Source organism: Hibiscus syriacus, unplaced genomic scaffold (genome assembly GCF_006381635.1).
Source record: "Hibiscus syriacus cultivar Baekdansim isolate YM2019G1 unplaced genomic scaffold, ASM638163v2 tig00111273_pilon, whole genome shotgun sequence".
In the NCBI taxonomy this organism is placed as follows: domain Eukaryota; kingdom Viridiplantae; phylum Streptophyta; class Magnoliopsida; order Malvales; family Malvaceae; genus Hibiscus; species Hibiscus syriacus.
The window spans coordinates 2,830,850-2,837,770 of NW_024063040.1; the positions used below are offsets into that span (position 1 = coordinate 2,830,850).

General features: G+C 34.9%; 1 pseudogene; it reads right to left on the reverse strand.

Annotated features, from left to right (window-relative positions):
- Positions 1-1,293: 1,293 nt before the first annotated feature.
- LOC120157557 lies at positions 1,294-3,247 on the reverse strand (annotated as a pseudogene).
- Positions 3,248-6,921: the final 3,674 nt, after the last annotated feature.

Genomic DNA, 6,921 nt, shown 5'->3' on the forward strand with positions numbered 1-6,921 from the left:
AACCTGAAACGATGAATCTTCTCTGAACTAGCTCCGTTGGGGTACCTTGACGGTTTTGTGTGCAAGAACAAGCAAAATTGCTTGCTTCTTTCCAAGAATCGGCCCAAATATGATACCAATTGATAGGGAAGCGGTGGCGGATTGATGAATGTTGCTCTTGTTGAAGAATCAAACCTAGAAAAGCTCTAGACTCGATGAAGAACAATAAGGAATGAATGAGGAAGGTGGCGGCAATAGCTAGGGTTCTTTAGGGTTTCTTTTAGTGCTGGAAACAAGAAAAGAAACAAGATTAAAATAAGATAAACAAAAGATAAAGGAATTAAAAATAGAGAAAATAACCAAGAAATCAAAGATCTCCCTTATGAAAGTGAACGGTAAAGATGATTGATGGCGTGGATGGATGTGGAAAATCGATGGATAATGTCCTATCGAGCCCTCGTAGTCGCAATGAAAAGGAAAACACGATAATATGGCTCTAACCAACCCTCCTAGTCGCGATGAAAAGGCAAATTGGAGTGTGAAGATTAATCTCCCTCACAAGAACTTGAAAGAACTCCATGAGAAGAAGCTTCGAAGGCACAAGGCAATCAGCACTTGCAAAAACAAACTCTTGTTGTATTATTGATCAAATAAATCTGATTTACAAAGTTGAATGAAGCCTCCTTTATATAGGGACTGAATTCTAAAGGTCCTAAATAACTAAAGAATAAAATATTAATAAACTAAACATGTTTTAACTCTAATTCCTAATAAATAATAATAACTAAAATATTGTTTTAACCCAACCTTAATTCCTAATAAAATAATAAATCTGATCCTAAAAGATAATTAATCATCCTATATTAAATTATATTACAAATAATCAATATAAATATTGAAAATTCGTAATATTTACAAAATAACGTATTAATCCCGTATAGGATTTCCTGCATGCACCGTCTTCAGTAAAATGACCATAGCTTGAGTTCCCGATATCGAATTGATGCGATTCAAGAACCGTTGGAAAGATAAGAGACAGACGGTTGTATCTTCAGAAGACATGTCGACCGGATAACAACTGGATCCCCTTCAAAAAGTTGTTGCAAATCTGCTGCTATTAGACCCTTCCGGATGAATGCTTGAACTGCGATTTGAAGCTTGTCTTTAAGAAGTTTGGTCCGACCTCGTGTGATAGGGCCAAGTGGTATAGTAAATTCATCATCCTTAGCTTTAGGGCATGTGGTGCATGTATCACTAGCCTGTGTTCCTTCACCAAACCCCTACCATTTGCTTCAACACACCGAATGTTCTTTCACTGCTTTTGTTAACCTACAAAAAATAAAACCATGTTACTTGATTTACCTACAGATTCTCCTAAGAAACATGTACACCAAGCGGATAAAGAAAATGGATGAAGAAATATGTGCCAGTGGTAGCTCAAGAAGATCCCAACAGCTGAGGCTTCTGTTTCCAGTACTGTTGAAACCTCTGCTTGGCATATTCCTAGTAGTCGAAGTCGATTTCGTTCACATATTCCTGAGGAGGATAACTGGTACATAAGATGATTTTGAAGATGGTAATGATAAGATAAACAGCTAAGAGGACGGTAATTACCGATATTATTCCCCACAAGCCCCAAGTGAGATGACTTGCTAGAGTATATTTCTCAACATCTTCAAGCAACTGCTTCACTTCTGTGTCTCCAGGTTTCTGACCTGCAGTGCAAGACAAATCAAGTCCAACAGATAGCATGAACAACACTGCTTTCCTTCAGAATACCTGCATATTCTAGGTATATCCACAGAAACCTTGACCGCTCTTCCAAACCTTTTAAAGCCACAGACCAAGAAAGTTCATTACCATTCGTGGAGTGAAAAAACAATCTTTTTAAAAGGAAAATGAGATCACCTGGATATTTACTGTAATCTACAATATGGGGTGTTTCCTATGATAGTCAGAATCCATTTCACAGAAGTGATTTGAAATATCATAGGCAACAGGGTTGTAGGTAGCGTACTCATAATCCTGTAAAACAAGGCTTTTGCTGTTAAAATTACTGTAAGCAAATTATTAATTACTATTAAGCAAGGCAATTGGATAATAACTCACAATAAGTTATTGATTAGTTTCTTCCTCAATCATTATGTTACCATATTGTAAATCATTGTGACAGAAGCCCAGGCATTGATGAGCCCCTGAAAGTTTCTTTTCAAACTTACAGATTTCCTCCTGAAAAGCATCCAAGTGACCTCCATGATATTTAGCTCTAGGGCTGTAAACAAATCGGACATTTTGCGAATTGTTCGACAGGAAGTTTGTTAATGTATTAAACGAATGAACATGATCAAGATTTTCTGTTCGTTTAATTAAATGAGTGAATACAAACAAAGGACTCGTTCGTTCATTTATGTTCATGAACATTCAATCATTTGTTTGTTCATGTTGTTTAAATTTATTCACCATCCCTTTCATTTCACAATAGATTGAAAAAAAAAACCTAAATCGTTAAATTTATGCTCGTTTACGTTCGTTTGTATTCGTTTATCATTTTAAAGAACAAACATGAACGAACACAAATAAGCTACATTCCCTAATGAACGAACATGAACAAGAAATTTTGTTTGTTTAGTTGATCGCGTTTGTTTGTTTGTTCGTTTAAAGTTAAACGAACATGAACATATTTTCATCTGTGTTCGTTCGGCTCGTTTGCACGCCTATTTATCAAGTTCAAAGAGTAATAGTAAGATGTACCTCAATCTATCCCATAGCCAAACTTTCTTTTGACCAGGCATACTGAGTTCATTGAACGCCCTCAATTTAGCTGCTATTAGAGCCGATATATCTGGTGCACGCAAATCAGCAGCTGACAGTGTCTGCAAATCCATGTAAAAAAACAATGTGTAATTATAAAGAGAATATAGAAAATGTGAACAGTGGATTCAGAGTACCCTGGCACGGAGGAACTCTTCGATTCGGCCTTTGGGGAACCGTCCGAGCAAACGGGTCCTTGTCCATACTTGGACATGAACTCGAACGTCCTGATCTCGTCGTCTCAATCGAAGAACACCTCGACACCCTCGCCGTAAATCCGAGCTACGACCTTTAATGGGGATCACCTGCAAAGCTTTAGAGTCCACTATGTCATCCCACTCGGATGCCAAACACTGAAGAGCATCCTTTACTTGTCGTGGCAACCTCGCCTCCTTGTTTTCTAGAACATTAGTAGCAGCACACATGACAGCACGCCCACCAACAATTTATACACAATAAAATTCGACTGGCCTGGACGGGGAAAATAACATACCAATCAGTGCGTAAATGCTCACATAATGCAAATTTTCTATTGAATGATGACTACTTGTACGAAGGAGCACTAAAAACAATACCGAAAGCGGAAGATTCAGCCGACAGATGCTCAAACTTGACGATGACTGCAATTAATTGAAAATTCCACCATGGATAAGAGGAAGAACACAGTTTATTTTGATAATCAGAGGAACTTGCATGAACGTGTGAGCCCCAATAGATGACATCAGAGTTATCCGAAAAGGAATCGTGGTCGTTGGATCTTCTGCATTAATTTTTTTTCTGTTTTAGACTATTGGATTATTATTATTTTCTTATGGTTAAGGCAATAGAAAGGCCTTTATTTTGGCAATTTTTTAGGATAGTCAACGTTTGAGCTCCAATAGATGACATCAGAGTTCTTATGATTATTATTATATGGAAAAAAAGTGAAAAATAGAACCGCATGAAATTTAATGTCTATGAGATGTCTCATTCAGACTCGAGTTTGATTAGGATTTTGTTTCGATTTTATTTTTATATATAAAACATAAAGTAAAATATTAGAACGGATGAAATTTCATGTTTACTACATAAATGTCTCACTCATTCGGATTCTAGTTTGATTTTGGTTTTGTTTGAATTTTGGGTTGCTTCGATATCATCATTGGTTTTTACAAATCTCAACCGACTTTACTAATGGATTCATTAGTAGGGATAGGCATGGGTCGGATTGGGTCGGATTGGTTGTCCTCTCGACCTGACTCGATAACAAGGATCCTCCACCTGAGATCCGACTCGACTCGACCAAAACAAGATTTCACCCGACCCGAACCCGACGTGATATATAACTTAAAAACCCGACCCGACCCAAAATAATAATAAAATATTATTTTTATTTAATAAAAATAGTGGACTTAATTGAAAAAATAATATAGAGGGGTATTATTGTAATTCTTAAATATATAAAGTAAAATTATATATTTTTCGAGTCGGGTCGGGTATTTTTCACCTTAAATCCTGACCCGACCGAACATCACATTTAAAAAACACGCCCGCCTAGACCCGAACCCGATTTTTAAAAAAAACCCGACCCAATCAGGTCGGGTCGGGTTGGAACGTTTGGGTTCAGGTCCCATGCCATCCCTACTCATGACCTACGAGAATGTGAGTTAGGATGGGCATGGGTTGTTCGGATTTTTGGTCCACTGACTCAACCTGTAAATATATACTATTCACTCGAAACTTGATCTAGTCCATTTAGGGGTAAGTTCACCCGACCTGAACCCTACTTATTTTTTTTGAGATAAAATCTAAATTTGACTCAATTTGACCTGAAATAAATATATTTATAAAAGATATTATTTTTATTCAATAAAAATAGGGATCTAATTAAAAATAATAATATATAGAGGGTTATTATTATAATTATTCTTAAATATATAAAATAAATTAATATTATTTTTCGGGTCGGGACGGATGTAATATTTTCATCCTAAACTCGAATCTGACCCGACCAGAACATTTTCTAAAAGATTCAATCCGAACCAAGAATTTTTTTTCAAAAATTTAAACCTGAACGGATAGGGCCGAATCCATAGATTCAAGTCATGTACTCATCCCTGAATACAAGGAAACAAAAATATTAAATTGAGAAAATATACCTAGCATAGGAGATAGTTTATGAATTAAATCTGCCAACGAGCGATGATACAAGTGGTTGAGATTCAGGAATTTGAGCTTGTAAGGTCAAGTTTAAATCTTACCATCATCACTTTTTGGTGGGTAATCTGTAAATTCATATATAAATCTCAATTGAGTCTTAGGTATGACCTGGCCTGGACGAGGGGAGCCACCCTGACCTAAAATCAAAATTTGTAATTATAACTAATGTATATAATTAAAATCAAAATAAATTATTATAATTATAATAAATACAAATGCGCACATTCTTAATTTGTCCGAGCGGCTTAATTATATAGACGTATAAACTTTCCATTGAGGTCATCGACTGATTTGAGTTGAGTGATTTGTGGAAGACCGACACTGCGAAATATTTAATCAGAAATGGTATTTGTTGCTTTTGGCATTTCATCGTCACATTTTCATTTTAAAGATAGAGATCCAATTAAAATAATAACACAACCTGTAACGCCTTATTTTAGCAATATATTAAGGTGTCACACGTGAGCATTTTCTGAAAATGAAAGTTCTGTGATTGAGATTATTATCGCACGAATTGAAACGTGAGGCTTCAACCGTTGCATCAATTACCTTTCTCTTTAAATTGACCGAATTAGCTCATAAATAAGTGGTATTTTAAACTTGGAAGAAACCTGCACTTAAAAGTGCTTCCGTCTTCATCAAATTAACATTCACTGCCCCAACCTTATGCAATTTCATCGGAGTGCAAGCTCTTATATATTTGGGTTAATTTCTCCTCAAAATTGTAAATATTTCATTACTCGTATATAGTAATGGAATGCTCAAGAAGCTGGCAAGTGAATATATGTTTGCTTAATCATATAATTAATAAAACTAAGCATGTATTTATTAATATTTAAAAGCCAAAACAACACAAAATAAATGTGTGAAAGGGGGAATGCATGATTGGGTTCTAAGGAGATTTGTTTTGACCCAAACTCTTTTGAAAATTGATTCAATAATTGAAATCTTTTTGGTGAAGCAAATTAATACAAGCTTTGTTTCAAGTATGCAACAACCGCTTTGTTAAAAGAAGAGATGTGACCTTCAGAAACAATCACTAATATTTATGGTAAGTGGAAATTAAAGAGGCTTTAGTTAAATTGGATCTTTGCATGAAATTATTGAGGGTTTGCACGAAATTTAAATCTGGAATGCATCATATGTAAGTTATTTTTCATTATATATGTTATGATCTTATTCAGTCTATGAGAGGTGGGTTATGTCATGATAGTATTAATCAAAATCATTTGATTAATATATATTTTACAAAGAGTATATTCATATAAATTTATTCTGATTTGAATTTTATTTTTCTAAAGATACGACTAGGAATAATAAAACTTTGCAATATTTATAAGTTAAAAAATAATTGTAGTATATATTTCCTACGATACGACGCGATTTATATCCGATGAAATAAGCTGCGTCGGGTAGAGACACTGTATTATCAATCAACTTGGGCATGGTGGAGCGATTAGGTTGAATACATGCACTTTATACTTTGTGCTTTCTTGACAATGTGTGTTGGTTTGCTTTGACCAAAAAGGGATTGAAATATACGCGTGACATGAGACGGGTTTAGCTATCTTCTGAGTCATGACATGATTAAAAAAAAGTTAATGAAAAAAAAAGGAAAAAGAAAAGCAAGGAAATGGATCAATGCTTTTCGTGTCTTTAAGAGTTATTTATTAGTTCCATCCAGGGACGGAGCAAGATCAATATCGGGAGAGACAATGTACTTAATTTCAAAAAATAATGACTTATTATGTATTTAATCTAAAAATTCAAGAGTGTAAAAGTCTAATTTTACTTAAATTTAAACTAACAAGGACTTAAAATGCTATTAATCCAAAAATTTTGAGAGCTTCTCTCACTCTGTATAGCTCCATCCCTGGTTCAATCCGAGATTGAAAATAATATAGCCAAAGTTGAAAACATCACAATAATGCA